The 13,961-nt window shown below is 39.4% G+C and overlaps 1 protein-coding gene across 3 annotated transcripts in view; it reads left to right on the top strand.

Moving 5' to 3' along the window:
* Positions 1-13,961, top strand: part of STX18 (syntaxin 18) — a 122,074-nt gene that overhangs the window by 88,811 nt on the left and 19,302 nt on the right. The gene's annotated exons all lie outside the window — the stretch shown is intronic.

The raw sequence follows: 13,961 nt of genomic DNA, 5'->3' as shown, positions 1-13,961 counted from the left end.
CTCCTCATCCATTCAAGTGTGATCGTGAGATTGCAGCAGTTCAGCCCTATCTTTAGGCTCCACTTCCAATCTTAGTTCTCTGGCTGTTTCCACCACATCTGCAGTGACTTCCTCTGTTGAAGTCTTGAATCCCTCAAAATTATTCATGAGTGTTGGAACCCACTTCTTCCAAACTCCTGTTAAAGTTGGTATTTTGACCTCCCCCCATGAATCACGAATGTTCTTAATGGCGTGTAAGATGGTGAATCCTTTTCAGAAGGTTTTCAATTTACCCAGATCTGCCAGAGGAATCACTCTGTAGCCTTGTGAAATGTGAGGTTTTTTTGTTTATTTTGAGTTGGGGGTCTCACTCTGCCACCCAGGCTGGAGTGCAGTGGCAGTCATGGCTTACTGCAGCCTTGAACTCCTGGGCTCAAGCAGTCCACCCACCTTAGCCTCTCCAGTAGCTGGCACTACAGGCATGTGCCACCATGCCCAAGATTTTTGGAATGGTAAATGAGCATTGGCTTCAGCTTAAAATCATCTGCTGCATTAACCCTTAACAAGCAAGTCAGCCTATTCTTTGAAGCATTGAAGCCAGCCATTGACTTCTCCTCTGTAGCTATGGAAGGCCTAAATGGGATCTACCTCCAAGAGAAGGCTGTTTTATGTAAATTTAAAATCTGTTGTTTAGTATAGCCACTTTGATCAATTATCTTAGTTAGATCTTCTGGATAACTTATTGCGGCTTCTGTGTCAGCACTTGCTATTTTACCTTGCACTTTTACATTATGGAATTGACTTTTTTTAAATGTCACGAACCAACCTCTGCTAGCTTCCAACTTTTCTTATGCAGCTTCCTCACCTTTCTTAGCCTTCACAGAATCAAAGAGAGTTAGTTAGGGCCTTGCGCTGAATTAGACTTTGGCTTAAGGGAATGTTGTGACTGATTTGATCTCTCCAGACCACTCACACTTTCTCCCATCAGCAATAAGGCTGTTTTGCTTTCTTATCATTTGGATATTCACTGGAGTAGCGCTTTAATTTCCTTTAGTAACTTTTCCTTTGCATTCACAGCTTGACTGACTGACTGGCACAAGAGGTCTAACTTTTAGCCTATCTCGGCTTTTGACCCATCTTCTTCCTAAGATTCATAATTTCTAGCTTTTGACTTCAAGTGAGTGACATGCAACTCTTCTTTCACTTGAACACTTAGAGGCCGTTGCTGGCTTATCCATTGGCCTGGATTATGTCTCCAGGAATAGGAAGGCCCAAGGAGAGGGAGAGAGTTGGGAAAAACTGGGCCAGGAAGCACTCAGAGCACATACAACACTTAAGAAGTATGCCATCTTATGTGAACGGGCTTTGGGCACTCCAAAAACAGTTACAAAAGTCACATCAGAGATTACTGATCACAGATCATAGAAATATAATAATAATGAAAAAGTTTGAAGTACTTTGAGAATTACCAAAATGTGACACAGAGACACAAAGTGAGTACATGTTGTTGGAAACATGGCGTCAATAGATTTGCTCCATGCAGTGTTGCCACAAACCCTCCATTTGTAAAAACAAATGAAAAATGCAGTATCTGCAGAGTGTAATAAAGCAAGGCATACTGAAACAAGGTACAGCTGTATAAGAGCCACACTGAAATCTGAAACAATTACTTTTGTCTAATGACTGTAGCAGGCTGTATTTAAGGTTTGCAAAAACCTCCCACGTATTTTCTTGTCTCAAAACTGAAAAATCTGTCTCTCTTCCTTTCTTCTCTCTCTTTGTGTTCTTTTTAAATTTTAAATAGAAACCTGAGGGTTTTCAAATAAGGGACCTGGAAACAGATGCTGGCCAGGTAGACACTGTTTGATTGCAGTTCTGAAATGTTCAGCCTTCAGTTAGAGAAATCAGTTTAAATAAATTGTGGGGCATAAACCGATCTTTCTGATGGCTTTTTAAAAATTCCTTTCTTTCCCCCAAATTGGCTTCAACTAGTTAATGTGTAATTTCCCTGAGGACTTTAGTAGACATTGTATATAATTAGAATATGTTTTTATCACTTAAAAAAAGAAAGGCACTCAACTTTGAGTCTGCTGCACTGAAGTCTTTGATTCATTTTAAATTGGAAACTCGTACATTAGCATCCTCTGACACAAAGGATGACAGACATTAAAGGAGTCCTTTATTTAAAAGTCAGTGAAGCCTTTTGACTTCTTGAAGAAGTCAGTCCTGAAGCCATGCAGTGAGGCAACGGTAAGGTGGGCGTCTGCAGTGGTGGGGAGCAGCAGTTTTCCAGGGCAGGGTGCCTGACGCAAGCAGGGAGGAGAAGGTGGCTTAGCATGGGCAGTTATAGCCTAAGTCAGGAGAGGGACTGATCAGTGCTGGAGAGGAATGGAGGGGGGTATTAGAGGTGGTTGGTTACATTTAGGAGAATAGATGAAATAATAAATAAAGGAGGTGGCTGGGTGTGGTGGCTCACGCCTGTAATCCCAGCATTTTGGGAGGCCGAGGCAGTTGGATTGCTTGAGGCCAGGGTTCGGGACCAGACTGGGCAATATGGTAAAACCCCATCTCTACTAAAAGAAAAATTAGCATGACCTGTAGTCCCAGCCACTTGGGAGACTGAGGCACCAGAATCACTTGACTCAGGAGGCGCAGGTGGCAGTGAGCTGATATTGAGCCACTGCACTCCAACCTGAGCAACAGAGTGAGACACTGTCTCTAAATAAAGGAGGATATTGAAAGCTAGGTTTCTCACTATAGGAGAAGTGAAAGGGGAAAAGCCCTGTCTGTGGTCTTGGGTGGAAATGAAAGATACTGGCATGAATTCACAGTTTTCAATTTCCAAAGATCAATACAGAAGTACCTGTGGTTGTAAATGTGTGTATATATACACATTTATACACGTGTATGAAAATGCATGCGTGTATTTTCTTGCTCTGGCCACTGAGAAGGCCTGGAAACAGTGACACTGTAATAGCAATAAGCATAGTTAGCACTCAGATCTTGTCTTCTAAATACCAATTTCACCTTCAGGGAGCCAGGCCTCTTAGAGAAATGGCTGATTCTTAAACTGGAGCAGGGAACATATAAAATAAACCTGGAACAAGGAAGGGCTCAGAATGTTAGGATGTGTCTAAAGGACACAGCCATCAATTTGAAGCGGCGTCTACTGGCCAAATTAGAGATAACTTAAGCATAAAAATAAATGACAGTAGCACCTTATAACCCGTTCAATGAGATAGGACATTATGAATCCATCTAAATAGGAGTAAGTAAATGAATAAATTGAAAGATTGAAATTGATACATAGTGTCAAAGCACTCCTCCCCTAGTACTTACTAATTACAAAGCGGAAGAGAATAACTTGACAGCAAGAGAATAACTTGACAGTGGGGAAACCTGGCAGTCACCACCTTCATCAAGTGGGCAAAGTAAAACACACAACCTAATAGGATGCAGCGAGAAGAAAGCATCACTTTTGTGATTTCTGCCAAAGAAGCAAGACTTGAATCCAAACTCAAATTCAGAGATCCTTACAGAATAAGTGACACATGGTTGTGTGCTGAGGTCGTGAAACTCAAGGAGACCGAAGAGCTGTTCCAAACAAAGGAGACTGAAGAGAAGTACTAGTTAGGACCAATGTGTGATGCTCTTGTTATAAAGGATATTATTGAGATAACCGGTCAAAATAGAGTGGGGGGCTGCACACAGTGGCTCACACCTATAATCCCAGCACTTTGGGAGGCCAAGGTGGGAGGATTGCTTGAGGCCAGGAGTTTAAGATCAACCTGGGCAACAGAGTGAGACCCCGTCTCTACAAAAAATTTAAAAATTAGCTTTAAAAAAATTTAAAAATTAGGTGCATGTGGTGACATGCACCTATAGTCCCAGCTTCTCAGGAGGCAGAGGTGGGAGGATCACCTAAGCCCAAGAGTTCAAGACTGCAGTGAGCTATGATCACAACACTACACTCTAGCCTGGGCAACAGAGTGCGACCTTATCTTAAAAAAAAAAAAAAAATGGGGTCCAAGGGAGAAATGGAAGTAATGTAATAATATTTTTCATAAAGTACTTTTTTTTGGTCTACTACTTTTTTAGTGTGGTCTACTACTTTTTTAGCATTTGCAACAACTTTAGTAGTAGATATTGTTGGAAGGATATTGGAAGCCAGGTTTCTCACTCAGAAGAATGAAAGGGATAAAGCCAGAATGAACCCTGGGGTGTTGGGTTGGAATGAAAGATACTGAAAGCCATTTTACAGTTAAGAAAACCAAGGCCTAGAGGTTAGGTGGTAAACCAGAGGAGCACCTACTGTGTGCCAGGCTTCATGCCAGGCACTTTCTCATGAGTGATCTCATTTAATCTTCGAAATAACTCTTTGAGAAAGGTGGTATTTTCTCCATTTTGCAGATGAAGAAAACTTAGACAAAGAGAATAAAATTGGCTGGGTGTGGTGGCTCATGCCTATAATCCCAGTACTTTGGGAGGCCAAGGCAGGTGGATCACGTAAGATCAGGAGTTTGAGACCAGCCTGGTCAACATGGTGAAACACCGTCTCCACTAAAAATACAAAAATTATCTGGGTATAGTGGTGCACACCTGTAATTCCAGCTACTTGGGAGGCTGAGGCACAACAATCGTTTGAGCCTGGAAGGTAGAGGTTGTGGTGAGTTGAGAACGTGCCACTGCACTCCAGCCTGGGTGATGGAGTGAGACTCTGTCAAAAAAAAAAAAAAAAAAAAAGGATAAAATAAAACCCATCCAAGACCACATTAAAAATAGTGGCATTCTAGAATTTAAGCCCTTTGTTTTCTCCAAATCCCATTGTAAATGTGTCTTTTTCAAGGCAGCCAGTCAACCAGTGGTTTAAGGACTCATCTCTAGACTGTCATGGGATTTGTGGAATTGCTGGAGTAATCTGACAGCCAGGACAGCCTTGGAGGGCATCAGGTCAGTCTACTGTGCAATGTGACCAAGGAGAAAGCCCCCCACCACTCGGGTAGCCTTTGGTCACCACCCCAGACCACTCCCCTGCTGCTCTGTCAAGGCTCCTTCCCCCTCCATAGTGACAGCCAGAAGATCAGTAGCTAGTTGGGCCAGCACTGAAGACCCTGCCGAGTCCCTTGTGCAGATTGTACCAGTGTACTCTTTTCTCTGAATTATTTGCATTATTTATGGGTTGTTTCAGCAATTTTCTTCTGTTCCTCCATTGGTCTGCATCTTGTCAGAGGAAAAAAATGTATATTGCTTTAAGACTTCACAAAAAAATTGTCTTATTAAACCATTCTGCCTTTTGTTATTTCACAGTAATAATAGCAGCAGCAGCAATAGTGTAATCGTTGTAGTAATAGTTAATTTTTGAGCTCTTATTATGTGATGTAGACTGTGCTGAGTAAGCACTTACGTATAAACCAGTAACTCTAGCAAGAAAGATAGTCAGAGCCCCATTTTATAGGTGGGAAAACAGGCTAAGAAAAATTGTTATTTGTCGTTTAGTAACTGGAAAAAAATCTGAAAATTCTGGCAGATGAGTATCTTGTCAAGCTAGTTTAAAAATTTGCTCATGTGTCAGGTTGCTCAATTCCTGCATCCCACAAACGAGTATTTGAGGTAAAATATTAAGTCACAGATGCTAAATTTAATAAGCATATGTATATACCTAGTGTCAAACATGGAGCAAATCCTCACTTTATCTTTAAATAAGTTTCTCTTTTAAGTTATGTTTTTAACTGGCTTTGTTTCCTTTGCTTACCACATTTTTTTGAGACTTACCCTTGCTGTGTTCTTCTTCATTGCTGAACGGTGTTGCATTGCATCAAAGTACCTCCACTGGCTTATCCATCCTGTTGGTGGACATTTAAGTGTTCCCATTTTTTTGGCTATAATGGAGAAGGCTGCTGTAAATATTCTTTTATAGGCCTTTGTGTGGACCTATCTTTTCATTTCTTTTGGGTAAACAACCTATAAGTGGGTTGTCATAGTAGAGACTTAGTAAGAAACTGTCTTAAGTTTTCCAAAGTGATAGCACCATTTGACACACTGTCCAGCAGCGTGTGAAAGTTACACTTCCTCCACATGGCAGGACTGGCGTTGGCCGTTTTTTCTAGCCATTCTACTGGATGTGGAGTGGTATTTCATTGTGGGTTTAGTTTGCATTTCCTCACTGACTAATATTGTTAGTCACCTTTTCATGTGTTGATTGGCCATTCATTTTCTTCCTGTGAAGTATCTGTTGACGTTTTTTACTCATTTCTGTATTGGAGGATTGTTTGGCTGTTGATTTGTATAGGAGTTCTTCGTATATTCTGCATACATACACGTCCTTAGATACATGCTGCAAATATTTGTTCCTATTCTATGGTTTATTTATTTTCTTAATGGTGTCTTTTGGTGAGCAGAAATGTTTAATTTTGAGGAAGTTGATTTTTATTAATTTTTAGTTTGTCTACCCCAAGGTCACAAAGACATTCTTTTATGTTTTCTTCTAGAAGCTTTATGATTCTGGGTGGTATGTTTATTTAGGTCTATCATCTGTCTCAGACCAACTTTTTGATAGAATGAGATGGGGTTGAGGTTTATTTTATTCTATATAAATATCTGGGGTTGAGGTTTATTTTATTGTATATAAATATCTATTTATTTTATCGATGTTTGTTTAAACACTTTCTTTTTCTCACTGAATTGACCTGGCATCATCATCAAAAGTCAGTTGACCAAAACATGTATATGTCTGCTTCTGGACTCTATTCAGTATCATTGGTCTGATTGTCCTTATTCTACTGCCACACTGTCTTGATTACTGTGGTTTTATCATAAGTCTTGGAATCAGCTAGTTGTAAATCCTTCAGATTTCTAATTTTTCAGTACTTTTTTTGCTATTTTAGATTTTTGTGTATTTTCATATCAACTTTAGAATCACCTTTTCAATTTCTTCAGAAAATCTGCCAGGATGTTTATAGGGATTATGTTGAAACTATAGATCAGTCTGGGAAGAATGGGCATCTTAACATCTATCCACAAACATAGTATATCTTTGCATTTATTTCTGTCTTTGACTTTATTTTTAAATTTCTTTTTCTCAGCAATATTTTGTTATTTTCAGTGTAGACATCTTGCTCATCTTTTGTTAGATTTATTCCTGGATTTTTTTATTCTATTGTAAATGATACCATTTTGTTAATGTTATTTTCCAGTTTCTCATTGCTAGGATATAGAAATACAATTAATTTTTGTATATTGATCTGTCTACAACTGTGAGTAATTCACATGTAGTTCTAGTAGCTTTTTTTTGTAAATTCCTGTTGTTGTTGTTGTTGTTGTTGTTGTTGTTGTTGTTGTTGAGACAGAGTTTCGTTCTTGTTGCCCAGGCTGGAGTGCAGTGGCTCCATCTTGGCTCACTGCAACCTCTGCCTCCTGGGTTCAAGCAATTCTCCTGCCTCAGCCTCCTGAGTAGCTGGGATTACAGGCACCCGCCACCATGCCCAGATAATTTTTGTATTTTAGTAGAGACGAGATTTTACCTCGTTGGCCAGGTTGTTCTTGATCTCCTGACCTCACCTCAGGTGATCCACCTGCCTCAGCCTCCTAAAGTGCTGGGATTACAGGCGTGAGCCACCGCACTCGGCCTTTTTTTGTAAATTCTATCAATTTTCTACATACATAATCATACCATATGTGAATAACAGTAGTTTTGCTTTTTAATCTTTATGCCTTTTATTTCTTGTTCCTTTCTTGTTTTATTGCACTGGCTAGGGCCTGGACCTCTGGTACCATATTGAATAGAAGTGTTCAGGATGGACATCTTTTCCTTGCTCTTGATTAAGGGACAAGGATTTAATGCTTCATCATTAAATATGAATATTTAATAATATTCATAATTAAATGATAATGCTTCATCATTAAATATGAAGTGTTGGGATTACAGGCATGATTACACCCAGTGCACCCATGTATGTTTGGTGTTTTTTTTTTTTTCTTTTTTTTCCACATTTGTGGTTCATTTTTTTATGTGTATATCACAGAAGTAGGTATTATGTAGCTGTTATGGGATTACAGGCATGATTATACCCAGTGCACCCATGTTTGTTTGGTGTTTTTTTTTTTTTTTTTTTTTTTCACATTTGTGGTTCATTTTTTTATGTGTATATCACAGAAGTAGGTATTATGTAGCTGTTCTTTATCAGGGTAAGGAAATTTCCTTTCTTATTGAGGGATTTCCTACAAGAATTCACAGAACTCAGAAACGTTATTATACTCACAGTTACAGTATATTATAGTGAAAGAATACAGATTAAAATCACCAAAGCTAAAGGAAGCGTAGGACAAAGTTAGGAGAGACCAGGTACAAGCTTCTAGCTGCCCTCTCCCAGTGGAATAGTGTAGATGCACTTAATTCTCCCAATATGTGACTCCCAATACCTGTGTCACCATGTATTGTCAGTCAGGGAAGCTCACCTGAGCCTTGGTGTTCAGGGTTTTCACTGGGGGTCAGTGATGTAGATGTGAAGTGCTAGCATAGCAGGCCATAGTTAACTCAGTTGCCAGCCCCTGCAGAGGTCAAACTGATTGTCATGTCAGACCCCTGTTAACTTCAGTGGGGATGGCACTTGGTTCAGAGAGGCTGAAGAAGAGACCCCAAGCCAACAAACAGAACGGAGTTTGTTTGGGGGAACTTATTTATAGAGCAGTCCAGTGGCAGTGGGCTGCACAGGAGAACCACTACTGCTTGTAAAAAGAATGTAGTTTATATAGCACCTTCACTTAGCCGTCCTCCCACCAAGCAACCTCCACATGGCAGCCCTCATTTCTTCAATTGCCATCAAGTGTGTCTGCTGTGCACTGATACAGTGGCCCAGGCCCCCAGTCATAAATCACACTGTTAGCATAAACTATCTGGAATGTCCCCAGCTATGCAAAGATACTGTCATCAGACAAGATATTCTAGGAGCTTAGAGGTTATCTCCCAGGAGCCAAGCAAGGGCCAGTTTTTTCCTTGGAATGTGCAGAATTTGAACACCACATACATGCTGAATCATCCCTTTATTGCATACCTTATTTTCCTAGTTGGCTGAAAGTTTTTATTATCAGGGTATCTTGACTTTTTCAAATGCTTTTTCTACATCTAATGCAATGATCATGTAGGCTTTTTTCTTTTTTTGTTAAGGGGATGTATTACATTGATCGATTTTCAAATGTTAAGCCAACTTTGTATTCCTGGGTTAAACCCCATTTGGTCATGATACATTATTGTCTTTATATATTGCTAAAATCAGTTTGCTTGTATTAAGGATGCTTTTATGTTCATGAATATATGTATCTAATTTTCTTGTAATATCTTCATAGGTTTCTGAATCTGGGTAATACTGGCCTCATAAAATGATTTTGTAATTGTTTTCTCTTCCTCTGTTGTTCACATCTACCAGGTCCTTACCTTGTTCCTCATCCTAGGGAAAACACTTACGCTTTTATCATAAAGCATGATGCTCACTGTAGATTTTGTACATGTTTATCAGATTAAGGAAGATCCCTTCTGTACATGCTTTTTCCCATCTTATTTGATTGCTCTAGAGCACTATATAAAGGTATACATTCTGTTTTACAGCTCCATAGTACTGCAGAGTGTCTTCCACCAGTTCCATGTTGATGGGCATGTGGATTTTTCCTAGGCCTTCGCTATATTAAAATTGAATTACAAAGTTGCTATAATCAATAACCTTTTCATATTATCATTATATCTTTGGGATAGAGTCCTGTAAGTGGGATTGCTGGATTAGAGATTAAATACATGTTAATTTGCAGGATATTACCAAGGTCCCCTCCATAGGAGTCATACTGTTTGGCACGCTCACCATCAATATACAGAAGTGCCCTACTTCACAGCCTGACCCACCCAGTATGTCTTCACATTTGGGTGTTTTCACCAGTCCCAGTAGGCAAGAAATAATGACACAGTGTAGTTGTTGATATGCATCATCTTATGAGGAGGATTGAGCATTTTTCATGTGTTTAAAAGCCATTTACATTTGTGTGAACTTTCTTGCCTAGTTTACTATACAGCTGTTGGTCTTTTTCTCTTTTTACTTTACCTATGGTGGGTTTGTTTGTTTGTTTTTTAATATACTTGTTATTTTAAGAGCAGTTTTTAAGTTCATAGCAAAATTGAGCAAAAAGTACCAAGAGTTCCCATATACCCCCTTCACTGTCCCCCCACCCGCCAGTACACTAATAGCCTTCGCCACCATCAACATCCCCCACCACTCATGGTGCTTTGTTTTGTTTTGTTTTGTTTTGAGATGGACTCTCCCTCTGTCGCCCAGGCTGGAGTGCAGTGGGTGATCTCGGCTCATTGCAAACCTCCACCTCCCAGGTATAAGCAATTCTCCCACCTCAGCCTGCTGAGTAGCTGGGACTACAGGTGTGTGCCACCACGCCTGGCTAATTTTTGTATTTTTAGTAGAGACAGGCTTTCACCATATTGGCCAGGGTGGCCTCAGACCTCAAGTGATCCACCCTCCTCGGCCTCCCAAAGTGCTGACATTACAGGGGTGAGCCACCACACCTGGTTCACCCTTTTTTTTTTTCACATGTGTGGTTCATTTTTTTATGTGTATATCTCTGATGCATTTGGAATTTACCTTGGTGTACAGTGTAGGGAAAGGGAAAACATTTTTTCTTTCATATAACTACCAGTTATCCCAGTGCAACTTATTAAACCATATCATATATTAAATACACATATGCAATTGAGTCCGGTTTTGAATTTTATATCCTATTCATTGGTCTGTCAATCTTTTCATGCCCTAATACCATACTTGGTTTTTTAGGGTTTTCTTGGCTATTATTCCCTCCCCTTCCTAATCTCCATGATATTTTCATTATAAATCTTTTCAAACATATGGCAGAATTGAATTTTGCAGTGAACACCCCTATACCTGTACCCTAGATTTGAGCATTTACATTTTACTATACATGCTTCTTTTACCTGCCTATCATTCTATATTCATTTAGCCTCTTTTTAAAATAGATTTCAGAGTAAACTTCTAACAGTGCCCTTCCCCTTAAATACTTTCGTATACATATCGTTACCTAGAGTTCAATATTTGTTTACACTTTTTCTGACCATTCTTGCTTATTTCCAGATGAATTTCATAGTTGATTTGTCCAGCTTTAGGGTGGGACCTGGTGATCTTTTTTTTAATTGAGATCACATTACACTTATAAATTAACTTAGGGAGAACTAACATCTTTATATTTCTTTTTCTATCAAGAATGATGTGTCCTTTCTTTCCTTTGTGTCTTTCAGAAATCTTTTTTGGTTTTTTACATATGGGCTTTGGGCTTAAGTTTATTCTAAAGTTTTTGTTGATATTGTTAGTTTTCTATCTTTTGTTTTGTTTTGGCTATTGCAAGTAGAATCTTCTCTTTCATTGTATCTTCCAACTGTAAATGAGGTACATTATGATGAACATATAAGTCATTTTGTTATTGTTGTTATAAGCAGTGCTGTGGTGAATATCCTTATAACTTTATCTTTGTGCATATTTTGATACTTAGAACAGCAGATTGTATTTTCCAAAGAAAACTGCCCCCAAATATATCCCATACCACATGCTCTTCTTAAAAAGTGATGTTATTACTGCTCCGTTGAGAAAGCAAATTGGGGTCTCAGTTTCTTCCCCTTGAACCCTAGTGGACCATCGCAAATGTGTTGGGCAGTAGAATATGGCTAGGATCATGATTTCTGACTTCTAAGGCAAGGTCATGAAAGGCATTGAAGCTTCCACCAAAGTCTTTGAGACTGCCAGCCCTGCAGGCAGCCAGCTGCCATGCACCAGTAACACACTCATGCAGCTCCATGAAGAAGAAATGAGGCTCCCATCAAGCACCAACTTGCTAGCCATGTGTGTGACCTCCTTGGAAGTGAACCCTCCAGCCCTGGTCAACCCTTCAGATGACTGCAGCCCTAGTTGCCTTCTAACTGCACCCTCCTGAGACATGCAGAGCCAGAACCCCCCAGCCAAGGTGTTCCCAAATTCCTGACCCTAGAAACACTGATCAGTAATAAATCTCACTGTTTCAAGGCACTAAGTTTTATGACTTAGCTGTAGTAACCTGAACAATTGAACAGATTGATAACACAGTTACTTTTGAAAAATTTTTCTGTTAAATTTTGTAGAGGAGCATTTCCTAAATCATCTTTTTTGAAAACTACTCTCAAAAAACTCTATGAAGAGAGTCTCTGCAATCAGGTTATTTGCAAAAACCGTCCTTTTTGGAAATTCAGAATGTATTTGAGCATATTAAAGGCTCTGAAAACTTACATAGTGAAATACCTGTCTAGCTTTGACTCAACTTTCTCAGACTGATTTGACCACAGAAGTCCTTTCCCACAGCCCGGGATGGGTAGAATATACCCCACGTGGAGCAGTTGTTGTAAGCATGGGCTTCAGAGCTAGGTTTCCTGAGGTCATGTCCCAGCCCAGCCATTTGCTTACTGTAACCTGGGCAAGTTTCCTAACTTCTCTACGCCTCAGTTTCCTCCTTTGTTAAAAGGTTGTTAATACTAGTACCTACCTAATGGGGATATTCGAAATTAAATAAATTTATCCATATATATTGCTTAGAAAAAATGTCCGCTATATAAGCCATTAACAAATGTTAGTTGGCATTAGTAATATCACCCTAATATGCATTTACATTGTTCCTTTAATTATAGTCTCTCTGCGTAACAATATGGAATTTATCCTAGATCTTTTTAGCACTGACTATAATTTTATAGTGTTTATGTAGATTCTAGCAAAGCTATTACAAAGCCCGTTGTTTTATAACCAGAATTTTTTCTCTTATTAATCATTTACTTGTATTTATAATGCATTCATTCATTCAACATATATTTATGAAACTGAATACCAGGCACTAATCCAGAATCTGGGATCTAGGAGCAAGGCTGACAACCAACAGATAGATAAACAGGGGGATTATAGACTGTGATAACTGCTATGGAGAAAACAGATGCAGAGGAGTGGGAGGCGGCCTTTCCCTGATAGAAGAGTCAGAGGTGGCCTCTCTGAGTAGGTGAAACTGAGCCAAGCCCTGTAGGTGGGAAGGAAGATGATGCCCTGGGAAGAGCCTGTGGGGAAGAAGCAGGGGAATGCCAAGTGCCGAGGATTCAGTCCTGAAGCAAGTCTGTGCCTTCGAGTGGGTATTTAAGGACTTGTGCTTTCAGAGTTCACTTATATTAAGATGTGACTTAGAACATGTACATGTGTGGGTATAGGTATTTATGTGTGTGTATAAGTTTATATGTTGGGGGGGTGTGTGTGTGTATATATATGGGTAGGGGGTATATATGCATGTGTTTGTATGTGTATGTGTATGTGGGGGTATATGTGTGTGTACATGTGGGAGTATATATCAGTCTGTATGTGTGCATATGCATATGTGTGTGTAGGTGTATGTGTGGAAGGGTATATGTGGGGGGTATATATGCATATGTGTACATATAGTGTGTATGTGTGTGTAGGGGGTATGTATGTGAGTGGGGGGTATATATAGTATATGTATGTGGGTGTGTATACATGGTGTGTGTATATATGTGTGTGTATGTGGGTGATTATATATGAATATGTGTATGTGGTATGTATGTATATGTGGGGGATATACATGCATGTAAGTATATAGAGGATATGTATGTAGGGGGTATATATGTGTGTGGGGGTATATATATGTGGTATATTGTGTGTATACATGTGTGGGTATGTGTGTGGTGGTATATATATGTGTGTGGTGTGTGTATATATGTGGGTATACATATGTTGGGGTATATATGTGTGGGGGTATATATACATATGAATATATGTATAATATGTATTATATATTATAATTAATAACATATTCAGCAATCTTTTTGCATTAGCGTCTACTACTGGGTGAGCATCAATCCAGCTTCCTGGGTTTGTTGAGTGCGGTGTCAGTCTATGGAG

The sequence above is a fragment of the Rhinopithecus roxellana genome, chromosome 2, assembly GCF_007565055.1.
Source record: "Rhinopithecus roxellana isolate Shanxi Qingling chromosome 2, ASM756505v1, whole genome shotgun sequence".
Taxonomy (NCBI): Eukaryota; Metazoa; Chordata; class Mammalia; order Primates; family Cercopithecidae; genus Rhinopithecus; species Rhinopithecus roxellana.
This window is presented reverse-complemented; position numbering and strand designations above follow the sequence as displayed.